The sequence below is a fragment of the Quercus robur genome, chromosome 8 (genome assembly GCF_932294415.1).
Source record: "Quercus robur chromosome 8, dhQueRobu3.1, whole genome shotgun sequence".
NCBI lineage: Eukaryota > Viridiplantae > Streptophyta > Magnoliopsida > Fagales > Fagaceae > Quercus > Quercus robur.
In genome coordinates, this window is record NC_065541.1 from 15,787,136 (window position 1) to 15,805,647 (window position 18,512).

An 18,512-nucleotide genomic window follows, 5' to 3' on the forward strand; every position below is an offset into this window, starting at 1 on the left:
AAAAACTTTTGACATTTTAGGGACGAAAACCTAACTTCATGTGAACTTTAAGGATGAAAACAATATATTTTTTTTGCTTCTTATTATTTATGATTCCTTATAAAAATAATAAGACGACAAGAAGAACAACAACCAAACCTTAATCTTAAAAATTTAGGCTCAGTTATAGATCTTCAACAGATTAGTCAGATTACATGTATTCATTTCTGTCATTCTATTCTATCTGAAGTCCTACTCTTTGTTACTTAATTGGCATGTCATTTTTCTTAAAGTAAAGTCTTATTAGTTTTAATGTCTTAAAATAATAAGTCTTTACTTATAAAAAGAAAAAGAAAAAGCCCTAGCTCTATTACGTCAAACTACAATGCAATATGATATAGATATGTGATGTGCCATTATTTTTTATAGATGCATTTTTGTTATATTAATTATTTTTTTAATCTAAAACCTGAACTACAAAAGCTGAAAATAGGTTTAAGAGAATAAACCCACAAATGGTTCAATTTACTAAACACTTTCTGAATAATTCTGATGCATATTTGTGGCATGTATTTTGATTTCCTTAACAAAAATTTGTACCTAGCATCTCCGTGTTTGCAACCCCTTTTCAACACGTTTGTATTATATATTTTGATTCCCTAAACATGGAAAGCCTATATTGTCATCCCAATTTAATCCCACTGTATTTGAGAAATTTTGTTGCCTCAATTCCTAGCTCCTTACATGTTTTTTTTTTTTTTTTTTTTTTCCAAAGAAAAGAGAGAAGCCAATGTGAGAGAAGGAACTATACAAAGTGGCTGGGGGAGGAACTAAGGAAAGTGTCTTATCTCAGAGGAATAGGTTTGTTACTAATTAGAGGTGGCTAAATATTGAGTGTGGTTGCTGTGCCTACTTGTTTAGTTCTTGGAGTTAATGGTTGAGATTGTGGTAATTTGTAGAGGGTGCTTGACTTAAGCAGCACTTGATAGTAGGAGAATCAATCAAAGTTGCAAACCCCAAGTGTCACACTAATATATTATTGAGAGAAGATAATCTGAAAGTGAATAACTTTCTGCTGCAAACTACAACCCTCTGCCATCATCTACAATAAACACCCCCACCAGCAAACTAAACTCAAAACCAACCTCAATACCTTTAGTTGAGTAAACCTATTCAACGTCCCTCTCCTCAACCACTGCATAAGTTATGGAATTGACCCAATCAACCTACACCCAATTTTCCAAATTTTTATCATCAATAGATTATCCCATATCATGTACAGCTGATCATCTATAACCCATTATTTCTGCCTACCTAATACCGATACCTCATCTCTCACAAACTCCTATGCTTTGGGAAAGCCAGAAAACCTATGGGGAGATTCATAAACCCCTATCAACACAGAACTACCTAATAGCAATAAGGGAGATGGATTGTTTAAAATTGAATCAAAAGCATTCATTCTCTCGATTTTAATGTTGGGAGACATGAGCAGTAGGAGTAGCGGATGTTGAGGGTCTGATTGTATGGGATTGGGGAGCATAAAATGTCTTACAAGTTGCACGGAAGAGGTAAGGGATTGGAGGAATGTGACCAAGACCTTTAAGTTTGTCAGGATGACTATTGTGCAACCAAGATGACTTGTAGGATGAACGAGGGTGGTTTGTGGAAATTTGTGAATATCATGCAAGTCGTGAAAAGGATTAAAGGAGTTATTCAGGTTCTGGAAGGAATGAGTGGGAAAGTTTTGACACTGTACTGAAGGGCTATCTATAGGTAACACGTAAAAATGGGGAAGAGGGATTTTCATGCCAAGCTGGTGAAAAGGGTGCCAATTTTTGAGGCCCTTCACAGTGGTGTTCTGCGCATTGAAGATTAATTGCTATACATGATTATCACCCAGAACCTACTCAGGTAAGGAAACAAAGCATGTTATTCTAAGAAGCACAGAGGGAGGTAATTCAATGTCAAAGCCTAGTAGGGAAAATAGTCCACATCAAGGCTATACCATTAACATGTGACCTTCTTGAAATTTCAATTTTCAAACTGATACTTTTAAAGAAATGTTGCATATCACAGTTGAGCCAACAAGAAATATGCAAGTTTGCTGGGCTGACCTAAGTAAATGGCGGCTCGGTGGGTTAAGAAGCATGGGTTCAAGCCTAAAATTGGGATTAAAATAAACTCAGATCTAAAATGTAAAGTATCAGTTAGTAATGAGGAGAAGCTTGGACCATGAGAATCAAGGCTGAAGAAATAGAGCTAGCACAAGCTCCATAGGACATCATTCGGTTATTGAATGAACAAGGTACAACGTTTTCAAACAAACTCGGATCTTCTTCTACCTAGCTTCTTGAAGACAAATTGATGGAAGATCATCCAGTTGTAGGAGGCATCAGTGAAAAGGAAATAAGTTGAGGGGTGATGATATTGTTGCTGATCTATGAGTTGTTGGAGGAAGGTCAAGTCAAGGACGAATTTTTGGCAGCAAAACCAAATGCAATGAACCCAAATCACAAGGAAGCTTTAATCAAGTTGAGTTTGACCGCAAATGCAGTCCAGGTTTTGTGGGTAGAAAATCTGCAAAATGGGAGCCTGATTCTAATCCTGACATTGTATTGATACTTAATGCCAGAAGGGAGGGGGTAAGCCCCTTACTGTATTGTTAAGTCGAATGGACCCAATTACAAGTATGCAACAAAACCTACTGCTAGTGTGCCATAAACTTCAGAATGGGTGGGGAGGAAGTTGAGAGGCGTTAACAAGTACTTGGGTTTTCCAATTTGACGGGTTTGAGGAACAATCAATGGCCCTGTTTTGTGCCGTTGAGGATATTGTAGGAGGCCAACAGGGATGGACAGTTCTTGTCATACAGTGAATCCAGAATCAAGGGGTATCCAGGAGCTTAGAAATATGGTATCCATTGTTGATTATAATGAGAGAAGAGTAGGGAGCTGCAAGAGAGAGGAGGGTGCCTCAGTGCCAAGGTTATTAACTTACATCAAATGATGTTATTTAAGATGTCCTAGAATCTTAGAGGGTTGAATGACCATAATAAACAAATGGGATGAAGAACATGTTAAAAGATTAGAAATATGATTTGTTTTGTTGTCAGGAAACCATAATTAACAGCACGGATCTCAATATTATTAGAAGCCTTTCTGTTGATTAGGTGGTACTTGATATAATTCATGCAAGGGGAGTCCTGTTGATTTGGGACAAATGAATAGCGGAAAGAATTGACATTTAGGTTGGTAGATTGTTGTCTTTCTTACTGAAAAATATAGATGGTGGTTTTATATTGGCGTGCAATGGGGTTTATAGCCCAAATGATAATAGAGAATGGAACAACTTATGGGAGGAGTTGAGAGAAGTCAAGTAGAAGTGGGGAATGACATGGTGTGTGGTAGGTGACTTTTAATGTGCTTAGATTTCTTAGCGAAATACTAGTTTGTATTGTTGTAATGGTTCTGCAATGTTGGAAGTTTTCCAAATTCATAACAGAACAAAATTTTGTTGACACTTGAGGCAGGCACATTTACTTGGTAAATAATTATGATCCACCATCCACGTCCCATGTTTACCTTGCATTGGTTTCACTGGAGTGGGAAGAGCATTTCATGGATGTTGTTCAAAGGCAAATGCGACAACCAGTTTTCAATCATAGCCCTATTCTTGTAGGGGTAAGGGTTATGATGTGAGGTCAGTGTGCTTTTAAATTTGAAAATATTTTTGCGAGTGGATGGGTTTGTGGTCAAGAGTTCAGAATTGGTGGAATGAATTCACTTTTAATGGTCTCCTTAGCTACACTCTAGCAAGGAAACTTAAAACCCGAAAAGAAGATTTGAAGGAATGGAGCAAATGGTAATCTGGGGATATGGGACATACTAAGCATAGATGAGAAAGAAGAAAACGGGTTGTCATAGGAGGAAGGGAGCTAGGGAAAATTTAAAACCAGAAGTGGGGAGGGTGGAAAGTTTGGAGGAAGTTTCAAGGAGATAAAAGGGCAATATATTTAAAAGAAGGTTACAATAACACTAGGTTCTTCCATAAATTGGCAACTCACATAGCCACATATGTGAACAAAAACCGCATTGAGAGCTTGGAGGTGGACAGGTTTACTTACAAGGAGGAAGCAGCGGTAAGAAACCAGATTGTCCAATTCTATGAATCTTTGTATGAAGAATTGGAGGATTATAGACCATCAGTCAGCGTGTTAGATTTTTCATCGATTGAAAAGGAAGATAAGTCGTTCTTTGGGAGGGAATTTGGGAAGGAAGAAGTAATAAAGGCTTTTAGGGAGATGAGGGGAGATAAAGTCTTTGGACTTGATGGCTTTACAACAACATTTTTTCAACACTATTGGTGGGTGGTGGAAGGAGACATTATGATCAGGCAAAATGGAATACTCCACTCTATTTGATGTAGAGAATAGGTTTTGGTGATAGGTAGAAATGACGGATTCACTTTTGTGTGACTATAATATGGTTTTCAGTGATGGTAAATAGCTCCCCAATAGGTTTTTTCAACTAGTTCGAGGGTCTATGATGAAGGGAAAATTAGGCAATTAGTTACGTGTGGTTGTGATGGGTTAAGGTTTAGAAAGATTTATGGATTTTGGATTTAGAACCTCCTAGAAGAAGGATTAGGGTTCAAAACAAAAAAAGTTTGATTTACGGTTGAAACAAGAAGAAAAACAAAAATAGAATTTTTTTTCACATCTGTGAGAACAATGTCCATGAACAATACTGCAAGAAAGAGAGAAGAAAAAGAAAAGACAAGAAAAGAATGGGAAGAAAGAGAGCACTAAGGCCAACTTACCTTAATAATCAAAACACTCAATATTTTATTGATCAAACTCCCCTTGTTTGAGTACAATATGAAACTTAATATAGGCCTTAACTTCTCCTAGTAGTAGTGCTTTTACTTTGAGTAGTAAACCAGACCCTAATTAAATTGAACTAAAGCCCACACATAAAGACCCATAAGTTGTATATGATACTTATTCATAAAAGAAAACTAACCCATGGCCCATACCCAACAATTGTAGAATTACTAAAATACCCTTGACTCTGGAATAACCAAATAAAACATAAAATAAAATATAAAACCCTAGTTAACTATCATGGACACTTATTATTGGGCATTGCCTTAACCTTAGGCTTCCAAAGTGGATATTTCTTCTCCAACCATGCTATACTTGTGCCATCAATCTACGGCAAGGTAATCCTCCTTTACCTTTGCCTTTGCCTTTGCCTTTTATATAGTTCATGGGGGTATTATGTAGAATGCTGAGGAGAATTGGGAAATCACTTGGTTTAAAGTTAGAAAGGATACAAATAATCTCGCATTCACTATTCACTAATGATACCATTTTGTTCTGCGATGGTAGTGTGGAACAACTCCTTTACATTAGAAGTTGTTGGTGTACTCTTCAATGGAATGACTCCTATACATTAGTAATATCATCACATCTTCATTTCATGGAAAACTTGACCTCTTAGCCAAGCTATAGTAGTTGTTGGTGTGCTCTTCAATGGTATAACCCCCTCACCCCATTTGTGTAAATTGCAAGTGAGCTCGTTGCTTGTAATTATGTGGTACAGAGTAACGAGTCATAGCATTTTGAATGTTCTCCCAAGATTGAATGGCTAATAGTGAGCTTTTTGATACTCTTCCCACTGTATTCTTGCTATCTCTTTGAGTTTAGCCTTTGTGAATAAGAGTTTTTGTTGTTCACTTAAGCTATACTAATTGAGAAAGCTTAGATTTCATCTTCGTCTAATGTCACGTTGTTTCCTTGGAAAATTGTGTAGAGATCAAAGGTCCCTTTTCATGGACTTGTCTTAGGAAAGATTGTCTATAGATAATCTATGGAAGAGAAGCAGTATTGTTTTAGGTTCGTGCTATGTGTGTAAATGGAGTGGGGGAGTCCCTGGATCTTCTTCTTCTTCACTATCCTATAGCGCATAAGTTGTGGTCCATGGTGTTTTGTTTGTTTGGAGTTCAATGAGATATGCCTTAGAGGGTTCTAGATTTGTTAGCATCTTGACAGGGTAATTTTGGCCGGCATCGTAATATCACTATTTTGAAGATTTGCCACATTATATTATGTGGTGTCTTTGGTGGGAATGTGAATGGTCTATCCTTGAGATTAAGCCCCTTTTCTTTCATACTTTGCCTGATTGGAGTATAGCTTTTCAATCTTTTTTTTGTGTTTTAATCTTTTTGATATGTTTGAGCATAGTAAGAGACTGTATTGTTCCCACTGTACACCCCTGGTGTACTTGGGCTTGTCTGCTTTCAATAAAATTGTTATTATACACACACACTATGCAACCAATCAAAGAACACCTTTGGATTGCCCTCTCCAAACAAATCATTAACTTCTAGTCTATCACCACCGTTTGCATCAGCCAATCTAGGCTCACCTTGAGATGATAAGGCTGATTCCCTTCCATAAAACCAGAACTTTGATGTGTGAACACAGAATTGGATTGTGTTTGCTATGGTGGCATCTGGTTTGTGCTTGGTCCATAAGAATTTATGGAGGACAAAGGTGTTGAAGTTGAGGGAAATATTGGGGCTGAACTTGGACTTGATTTATAGGATTTGGGGTCTTGATCATGGTGGGTTCAACAAAATTTACCAAGAATGATGGCTGATAGTCTATCCAAAGTTCCTTTCATAATGGATAATTTCTTCAAGCTTTCCTTCCACTGAATTCCCTTTCTCACGCAACTAGTTAAAAGTCTTCTTTTGTCTTGATAAGAAGACTTAAACAGAGACTCTAATTGTTAGTCACAATTATTTTGGATGAGGAATTTTGTCAAGTAGTTGGCGGAAGAAATTTTTAGCAAAGAACATGTGGTAGGATTTTTGGTTTTGATACCAAATTGAAATAGGAAAAATTGGGGAAGTTTGTGAATTTTGGGTTTAGAACCTTTTAAAAGAAGGGTTAGGGTTCTAAACAAAAAAGATTTGATTTATGGTCAAAGAGTGAAGAAAAAGATGCAAAAATAGAATTTTTTTCATATCTTTGAATAGTGTCCATGACCAATACCTTGAAAAGTACCACAAGAAAAGAAAGAAGAGAGAGAGGAAAAGGAACACTAAGGCCAACATGCCTCAATACTCAAAACACTCAATATTTTATAAATCAAACTCCTATTGTTTGAGTATAATAAGTCACTTGTATAGACCTTAAACATCTCCTAGTGAAAGTAGGTCTTCTACTTTGATTAGTAAACCAAATCTTAATTGAATTGAATTAAAGCTCCCACATAAAGGCCCATGAACTAAATAAGACTTACTTCTTAATAAAAGAAAACCAAGGCCTAGAGCTATTCCCATACCCAACAATTGTAGAATTATGAAAATACCATTGACTCCAGAATAACCAAATAAAATATAATATAAAATATAAAACCCCATTTAGCTACCATGGATGCTTACTCTTGGGCTTTGCCTTAATCTTAGGCTTCCAAAGAGGATATTTCTTCTCCAACCACGCTATGGTTGCGCCATCAATCTAAGGCAAGGTGACTATATATTGTTTGCCTTTATTGCCGCATTCCGTTCCTGACAAACGTTCCTCATTTTGTTTGGAATTTAACTACTTTGTGTCTAATTTTGGACAGTATGGAGGGAGAGGAACCAGCAAACTTTGGAAGAGGCGAAACTCTTAGTTGGTAGATTAACATCGTCTTTAATGATATCATTGTTCAAATGGTTGTGTTTTGGGCCATAGCAAGATCCACTCTATTATGGATTTTATTAATTTTTGTTCTTTTCGATTGTAATTCTCATTTATTTTCCCTATTTCTTTAGGACTATTCCATGTTTTCACCAAGAGTGCATGAGATTCTTCCTTATTATTTATAAAGAAAAAAAAAAAGGAGAAAAAGTATTGCTGCATGTTCCTAAGATTTTCTACATACGTCTTTTAAACAGAGGTATATTAAATGAAGTTGCCTTATATCTCTTAAGAAATGTATACAGAATTGAGTACATATGCTTTTATGCAATGTGGGTTGGTATCCATAGCATCTTTGATGTATGAAAAATTGGGGACACCTATCTAAATATGCTTGTGGTGGGTTTAAAGTTAAGAGAATTTGTGAATCTAGGGTTTGATAAGATGGGGAAAAGGACAAGAATTATTGAAGTAAACAAGTTGCTAGAAAATTATGCACAGTGGTAGTTTTTAGGAATAAAATGGTAGTTTGATGAGCCATTTGATGGCTATTTGATAGAGAAAGTACATGGAGTTTTAGGTTTAGATAGGTATGAGGAGTGACTTGGTTTGAAGCTGTTAGAAAGAAGGGAAACAGAGAAAATTATGGGTGTTCACAAGCTGTATGAACAGTACCCGTGAATAGTACCATGAGAAAGAGAAAAGAAATGAGAAAGGAGTGAAGATCGCACTAAGGCACACATGCCTTTCACAACCAAAATACTGAATTCCTATTATTCAACCCTCTTTATTCTTTGAGTACCCTTGAATATGTAGGCCTCTTTCTTGTCTTGGTAGCATTAGGATCCCTACTTTGAGTAGAAGACTAAAATCTTAATAAGGTCAACAAAAGATTAACTTGGAAATAAAGGAAATAAGCCTAGGATGTTTAGAATCTCATAGATATTTCTATATTCAAGTAAATTACCAAAATACCCTTACTTCACAGGAATTGCATTGCATAAACTACAGTTCTGCCCTTGAATACAAATTTAAACTTAACTTGTAAAATAATAACCCAAATTAAAAACTGTTTTAACTATAACTAGGCCCTTAAAACCATACGACTTTTACTTTAATTGGATTTCACATATGGGACTTATAAAATAAATCTTTTTTTTTTTTTTTGAGAAACAAACACACATACACACAAGGGAGAGAGAAAGGGGTTCTAACACAAAGGCATGCCACAACTCTACTCAAAAGCTATAGTAACTTTTAAGGAAGGTGGGGCAAGTTATACTACACACCAATATGAAAATCCATTTGCAATCTGTCAACCCATGTTAGCTATCGCATTAGGTGGAAGCTATTTTATTTTGTAGAATTTGAGTACTTGGTCTTAGGTTTTTAAAATAGTTCTTTGGATTGTCTATATAAAATATTTTTGTAAAATATATCTCTCTAATTTTATTTCTGCCACTGAGTTGCTTGATCAGAGTTGGAATGTATGTAGTCTGATTTAAATTTAACTTGCATATGTAAGAGGTTTGTGATGTCCCTCTATAGTGTCCATATGTCATTTATTTTGGAAAGTAGAGACATTTAGGCTACAGGGCTTAGTCTTGAATAGATGAATTTGTGAAATAGTAATAAATTAATTTTCCATGGCTGGATCTCTTTCTGTATTTGCCATTGATTGGTTTCAAATGTTGAAAAGGATAATAGCACATATCATAATTATAGAAACTTTGGTGCCTAAAATATAGGGGTCATAGGAAGCACTTGTGCTTCATAGCTCTCAAATAGTCAGATATGTAAAAGGTGTTTTTTTTTTCTTAAATAAAAGTTTTTGTTAAATAGTCACTGGTTCTGTTATCCTTTTTTTTATATTTTTTCAACCTCCTTAAGCTTTGATTGAGTAAATCAAGCCATTTTAAGATGGTTGTTTGATTTCAGCTCAAAATGGATAATAAAAATTTACCTTTTTAATCTGCATGAGTGAAGCCCGTGACACTGAATGGCTGAGTTTATTTTCCTTAAATCCTAAACCATCCACAAAATTGAACTGCTGTGCTCATGGCTTTCCACACAATAGCACATCACTTGAATGGCTGCATTATCTATGTTCTTTAACTTGATAAAGTTTGTATAGGCAATTAAACCAGATGCAAATTGGTGCTTCCTCTACCTTATTTCTGGTTATCCACTTGGATTGCTTTGCTCATTTTGGGAATGCGTGTCTTATAATAAGTGGCCTGATGGGTGATGTGGTCTGTGTCATTTCTTATTACTTCTAGTCCGCTGGTTTAGAGAGGATGCACATAGACCATACTGACTTTCTTGATTCCTTTACGGTTTTTGAATTTGTCGTGGTGCAGAGCTGGACTGAACTCTTGGCTTGAGTTATAAGAACCTGCACCTCTTTAAATCTGATGTTTTTGTGTGAATTACTTCTATTATTATGAATGTCTCTCTCCATTTGAAAAATACCTCTTTTGTCTGCTAACAGCACTTACTCTGGTAGACTGGTACTAATACCTTTTACTTTGTCATTACAGAGAACTATCCTATTACAAAGATTCAGCAATTTGAGCAGTGCTACCACAGAAATTTTACTCACATGGCCAGGCACTACAATTTCAGATTCATGTTATCTTTCCTTTTGATGTTTAAATGCCCCTGTTAAGTGTAACATGACTCAGCGTTGGTTTTCAACGCAAATATTTTTGTGAGGATTGCTAGTTTATCTTTTTTGTTGAAAATTAATTTCTGGTGGAAATATTTACAGAATTCCATTCCAGATTATGGTATGTGTTGTCAAATTCTTTGAAATCAGAAAGCAATGATTTTGAACCGTGTCATGCATAATGCCGTTACCTTGTATAAGTTTTATTTCTCCTCTTCGCATCCATAAGTACAAGAGCAATACATAGTTACATCTATGGAATGTTACTCTTTTAACTAAAATTATTAATCTGCATTCAGGGTATGTTGGTTCTTTTACATTTGAGAGTCATTCCTGAAATTAAAAAGAAACTTCATAGCTAGTTGAAGATTCCTCATTGCAGCCAATGCTTGTCTGAAATCTCCTAAAATACTTTTTCTTTCCCCTCTAGAATCTAGAGAAATATTTTCTTGTCTTGCTTCCCAAAGCCAGTGTTGTAAACTTGCACTATCTAAATTTATTATTATTTGTATTTTTACTTTACCAAGAAATCGATCCCTGAATATAAATGATGTCTTTGCAAGGTTTGAGAGTCTATTCTCCCTCCTTTTCTATGAATGAATGGTGAAGTGAGAGACATGGGCTTGTTGGAGTACGTTTTAGGATATGAATGGACAACAAAGGAAGATTAACAATTTGACATTATTTTCCTGAAAACTTGTTAAATCCCATATATTTACTGGTTCTTCTGGAATGCTAGACACTAGAAATTGTTCAATAATCATATTCGGCGGTCAGAAAATTTATTTTCCCGGGGAGACTGGTGATTTTGGCTCCTGCTCAGATTAAACTCTCTAGTCTCTATATTTAAACTGGGCTTGAGTTACTTTTCTTACTATTGTGTTGGGTTACTAAAATCTCATTCTACAACGTGCTTGGATAGAATTTGGGGTGGGTTTGTCTTAGTCATCTGAGTTTATTCTTAGTTGGTTGGGCCTGGTTCGTCGATCTGTACATTTTTCGGGTTTCATTGGAACCAGTTTTCTGTATTCTCACATATATGTTATGTTCATATGGATAATGGATAGTGTAATAACACGAATTGAACACTATGTTAGTCTGGTATGGACTTGGACCCCTGTCAGAATTTTAAGGAGATCCCCTTGCCACAATTTTGTGATAGAAAATGGGCTGGATTGGGCCTGGGGTAGAGAATTATGATTTTGTGCAATGCTAAAAAGCAACCACACCCTTTTAATAAACATGTAATTTTTTTTTTAGTATTATTTTATGTTTTTTTTAATTGTCATTTTTTCATTCTTTCAACTTGAATCAAATAATTCTTTCTCATTTTTCGTTCTCTTTAACTTAAACCAAATCATTCTTTCTCATAGATATTTGCTAAAGGGGTATAGTGGTGGGTGGGGAGGAGCTATGTATCTTTCCTGTGCACATAATGCAAAGTTGGAGTCATGCATTATTATTACCAGTGGTCCATTGGGTCAGGTGGTAATGGGGGTGGGATGGAATTTAGGGAGGCTGTCGAGCAAGGAGAAATCCAATAACAAATAGACAACTTTTTTGGTGAATGCACATTACCCATGCCAAAGCTGTTCACTTCATGTTCTACTTTACTGCCTTTTCTTTTTCTCTATTTTTAAGCAAATGATAATTTTATCAACATGAAGAGAGGGCCTCCTTTTTCTCCATTGTGACAAAAGGGCAATAAAATTGGTTGTATGTGAAATGAGGTGGGGTAATGTGATGGTAGGTCGAAATTCGAATCTATCCTAGCAAAGACAATTAAAGAATCATATAAAAAAAAAAAAAACATGGTATTGCATGCCCAAAAACAAAAAACAATAAAAAAAAAAACAATAATATGAGTACGGTGATTATGTTCAACTCAAGCAACTCCTCTCTATCTCTCTCTTATTATGTAATTTTTGTCTCTTGTGCTAACCAAGACATTTTGTTGAAATTGTACGTAAAAATGCCCTACCCCCCCTCTCCTTTTTCTTCCTTTTCCCCTTTTCTTCCTTTGTCCACACTATAGAATTTGGTACTTTGGAATTAATCATGCATGAAAAAAGGACTATAAGCCTATAACGCTCGAAGTGCTTTGTTATATCAAATGTTCATAATGTATACAAGTACTTTTTTTGTGACATCAATGCTCACGATATTCTTGGGGAATCGAACGTGAAATAAGGTGTGTAGATTCAGCTTTCTTACTGGCTAGAACCCATTGGTGTGGAGGGAAAGAATATAGGTTGCTAATTATTAATTATTGATGCCCATTGTTTTTAATGTTCCACTTCAATACTAGATCTCTTTACAAGCACATTGGACACTATGATGAAAAGAATAGTAAAAAGCAAAGAAAAACCTTGAAAAAAACAAAGGCAGAAAATTTCACATTTAAACATATATAGCCCTTTTTCAGGTAAAAAACAACCTCACCAAATAAGACTGTTTTTATGTTAGAAAAAATATCATAGAAGAGAATAATTTTTCCTCTCCTTTTGGGACCGTTCACTTATTATTTTTTATTTTTAAAACAAGGATTACAAGATCTTCCGTTTGCTTCGTAAAATATTTTCTAAAAATCATCATGCATGTGTGATCCAAAGCATAATAGACAGAGTATAGAAAAATAATGAAACCAATCCCCATTTGAAGAAGAAAAAGGAGAAAAGAACAAGACAAAAGTTAATAAGAAGACAAACTCTCATGTCTCTAAATAGATTCTTCTTTGAAGCAAGGAAGTCAATACCGTATTGGTACTGGCCGTACCAGCCGGTATGTATCGTACCATTATGTATATCGGTATTGAAACATCAACGTTTCGTACCGATTTAAATACCAGCCGTACCGGCTATGTACTGGCCATACCGGCCAATTTCGGGCAATACCGGCCGGTACTGAAAATGTTTTTATTTTTTTTTTTTATTTTTTTTTTATTTTTTAAGTTTTGTAATTTTTGAATTTTTGTTAAGACAAAATGATAACTTATTTGCATTAACTTATTAGTATTATTTGTTTTCTTAGTATGCAATGGTAACTTTTAAGCTTTCTATTTTTTATATTGTGTTTTTTTTCTTCTTTTTTCTTTTAATTGATAAAGTCTAAAACCATAAATAATTAGTTCTTAATTGAGGAAATATTTTATGGTAAACTTTTATATTTATTATAATATATATACACACACATACATACATACATATATATATATATATATATATAAATATATATATATATATTTATAAATATAAAAAATAGCGGTAAACCCGAAACAATACACCGGTATTGACTGGTATCCGAAATATATCATACCGTTGGCCAAATTGGTACAGCCTTCAGTACGGTATTGACTCCAAAGCAAAAGCGTTACATCCCAGATGTGACTGATAATTCAAAAACAAAAATTAGTGTGTTATAGAAAAGAATTGGCTCCTACTTTAAATTGGGTTCCTTTAAGTCTTTTCCGCAGTAATCACACAGGAGAGTGTTACCTAAAGTTTGAATTACCACAATTTTCTAGCAGTCATGTGGTCCATTCATAGAATGAGAACAACAAGAAGTAAACAACAATATAATTAGCTCTCTAAAAGAGTGGTTCTCGTAGCTACCTCTTTATCAAACTTGTCTACTACACTCTGCCTAACCATATAATTATGTTTTCTTCCCCTTTAAAACCTCATCATCAACACAAATCAATTTATTATTTGCTTGTTTAATAGCTTTGAGGACGTAGCCATTGGCTAAGAAAACAAGAGTTAGTTAATTATGCATTGTTTAAGATATTAGGAAGACATATATATGCTGCTCAACAGCCCTAACTGAACGAATAATGACAATTATTAACCATCAATCATACTTTGAAGCAGGCAAATATTGTGGAATCTTAGCAGTACTCTAATATACAAAAGAAGCATGCATAAGCATGTCAACTTTCATTAACCATCAATCATACTTTGAAGCAGGCAAGTATTGTGGAATCTTAGCAGTAATCTAATATACAAAAGAAGCATGCATAAGCATTGTCCAACTAATGAAAGTTGAAGAAAGGAAAAGCCCAAACACAATGTGATTCAGGAGTTAGCCTACTATATTAAGTGGTCCAAAAGGTTACAATGAATAGAACCTGACTCAATTTTAGAGTGATTTTACACTAGATATGCACATATATACTACTCCTGATGGTCCAAACTAGATAACAATTATTAACCAGTAATTATGCTTTGATACTCCAATCATGCACTAAAGAATCCAAGCATTTCACTCACAGAGCATAGAAACTAAAAACCCAAGCACGTTGCATTTCAAAAGCTAACACGTGATTAGAGTGGTCCAAGGCTTCAATACAACCTGCCTCAAATATGGGGTGAATTTAATCTTATCAGGTTTCAGGCTTCCACTTCTATTGTGGCATCATGCGCAGACCCCATATTGAAAAGATCAAAACCCCTAAACAAGTTAGAAATAAGGGTAAAAGAAGCAGAAGAAACTAGAAATGGAGGGAATTTTTTTTTATATATATGTATAAAAAAAGTGGCTCGGTGCTAACCAAGTGTTTCATGAATGTAATGCTTGAGGTCACCATCCTAGACTATGACACTTTTTTTTTTCCTTAGTTTTTTTTGCTCTTTCTTTTGGGTGACTGAGAGTGCAATATTAATTTGAAAACAAAAGGAACATCCTTTTCTTTATGTATTTAAGAATGTTTTAAGTAGTAATCAGTGATGAAACTTGGTTTTACGACTTTGTTTTAATAGCTTGTGCGGTCAAAAAATATGACATGTGGTTGGAGTGATCCATGACTAACCAATGGTTGTGTTTAGGTGACTATTTCTTTATCCATATTTTCTAAGTGTCTCTTTTCAAATTAATATTCTGTAATATCTTTTCACTTATCTATTTTCAACATCAACTTCCTTCTTATTTGTTAATCCCTATTCTTTTTTGTTCTATAGCTTTCATGTAATTATCAGGTGTTATTTGAATTCAACAGTGCTAGGTGTTAGGAGGACACAAGACATAAACTGCTCAACAGTCCTCAACAAGATAATATTAAAAAGAGTTTTAAAGAAATGAAAAGAAAGAAAGATACCATTACTACTAATAATACTATGACATTGTAGTTATTTAGTGAAGAATCTTAGCCCTATGCTAATATATAAAAAAGCATGTTCTCTATAAACATATTAAAAAATCTACAACAATATGTATAAGAAAAGAAAAGGTGTGTGTATATATTTAATTTTTAGGACCCATAAAATTCCAAGGTTATGCTACAACTTGCTATAACAACACGCCACAAATGAACCTAATTATGATTGGGTTTGTCATTAACCAATAATATTTGGATAAGTTAGGTGTTTTGTCATGGCATGATTGTGTTGTGTGATCTTTTAAACTAATGTTGAAGCAGATTATGTAAGACTTAATGTCGTTATATGAATCTTGTCATAACGCTATTTGTTTGACATAGATACTTCATTCAAATTGCATAAAAATCTGACATTGATTAAGTAGTTTCAATATACTTGCTTGTTCTCTGTTAAGACACAAGTCCAACATCCATGGCTACAAATTTAAACCACTTTCCTATCATAATAGTTGCGTCTTTGTTTCTTTTCTGCCATAATAGTTAAATCTCCTGCAATTATTGGAACCAATTATATGCAAGTGAGATTTAACTCTTAGAATGAGTACAGGAAGTATGCTTTCTCGTGGCTTCTAGTTCTAGACTTCTAGTTAACCCAACATGTAAAGTAGGTCGTCGGCAAATAAATGAATATGCATTTAAATTTCATTTATATAAAAAATTAATTGATATTTTGTCTTGATAATAAAAAACAATCATTATAGAGCAATGACCATAAGTTCAATTTTGACTATATCCATAATAAAAAAATAAAAAGAAGAAGATATATTTAAATAAGTGTATTTAAATTAGTGGTAATTCATAAAATCATCATTGTGTATTATTTAAATAAGTCATATAATTCATTAAATATTTTATGTAACTAAAAGTACATGTGAATGGTTTTATCAATCGCCATGTGGTGGGTTGAAAAAAATTTCTTCCCAACCGGTTTGGAAGTATAATTTTTATTTTTTATTTTTAAAGCTAAGGGTATAGGACAAAGTTTAGTTCCAAAAATTTCTTCAATATTTTTTTTATTGGATATGAATTTTAACAAATCTTCATTTGATAATATTTTCTTCTTCTATCTTTCATGCTTACAAAATTTCAAAAAAATTAAAAATAAATAGCTATGTCATCAATTAAATGTTTAAATTTCAAGTTTTTGTAATTAATTTTTTTTTTTAAAGTTTATAAATTGAACAATAAATAACATCTAATTGATATGTAACATAAAAAATATACAATCCAAAGGAAGATTTTTAAAATATATAATCATGTTAATATTTTTTAGTAGTAGTTTGTAACCATTGACTACAATCAAGTTTGTAATCAAACTTTGTCCTTATGTGGTGATGTAAAGACTATCTATATGTGATTTTATTCACATAACTTTTTAATAAATCATGTAACTTGTTTAAATAATATATATGAATAGACCTTATAAGTTACCACATAGCGAATCTCTTTCAATTCATTCAAATCGGTTTGGAGTTAATCTTTATGGAAGAAGGCTATAACTCATGATATAGTTACAAGACTTTAAGACCACTGTGGATGACAAGTATTTGGGCCCAAACTGGGCCGACCAAAACCCACGATAAGGGCCCATATAGGAAACATAGATTATAGCCCTCACGTGTGGGTGGGCCAGTCAAAGTCAACATTCTTTTAGGATGCACACGTGTTTTGTGTCCACTGTCGGACGTGTCCATCGGAGTTGTGCCGTTTTAACCAGTCACCTTCATCGTGCGTGCTCAACCCTACATTTTCACGTGTGTTTTGGCCCAACAATACTGCACCTATATATATATATATATATAATATATAATATATCTTTTCTAAAAGTATTGGCTCTTCATATTAATATTATAATAATGTAGTATGATATATATTTTGTTAATATATACACATGTTACCCACTACGGGGACTTCTTTTTGTTTGAATTCTCAACTTTTTGACTCAATTTGGATAATGGTGAACTGAACTGTCTAGCACTTATCATGTATGATGATTAAGAAAACACCCAGATGAGAGGGCAAAAAAATAAATTAAATAATAAAAGAAATTATTATTATTATTATTTTCTTTGTATGAAATATGTCCACAAATATAATTCTTTTGTTTGTTTTCTTTCATTTAATTTTCATGGCCCTCTCTTATCTATGAATTTCCGAAGGTAAATATGTATTGTTCCAAAGAATATTGCAGTACAACAAATTAAGGGAATTAAAAGCATATTGTCCGTAAGAATATTTTAGTAATGACCAAAGGGAATAATATATTAATAATAACAAAATACTTAGTTATTTTTGCAGAAAATGTTTTCATCCAAAAAACAAAAACAAAAAAAACAAAACGAAAAAAATTCTCTTGGTTTCATCTAATCTTATAGCTATATATCTATCATCTTACTCTCAAAAATCGTAATTCCCATGTCATTCTTTCACTTTTTCAGCTAACTTTTCTTGCAACAAGCCTGACTGCATGCTGAACACTGAACAGTGAATCATCTATCAATCATCCTATGGTTAATTATTGTCACAACTTTCATTATCCATCGATTTTTTTTTTTTTTTGTTCCCCTGAAATATAAATTTTCACTTTTGATTTGTCATCAAGCTCAATGCAGTTATAAGTGCTCGCTATCTCTGTCATTGTTGGACTAATTGTCGCGAAAAGCATTGCTAATATTTTTTTGTCAAGTAATAGTCTCAAAACTTTCCATCTGATCCCTATTCATTCATTCATATATCTTTCAATCACACTCAAAACTGTGTTTTCATCATCGCTGTTTAGATGCTTGGGAATCCTCTCCCCTCAATGAAACCAACCTCTCTCATTATGTTTTTGTTTTTTTGTTTTATTATCGTTTTACTTACACGTGAACCAGTTAATCATCGTATAAAATGTCATAGATGTAGCTTTCCACCACCAAATTATTGCAATGACGATCGAAGCAGCAAATGTCACTTCTACGATCATAGTGGGGGAAAAAAGTTAATAGAAACTTTTTATAAAATATATATATATATAT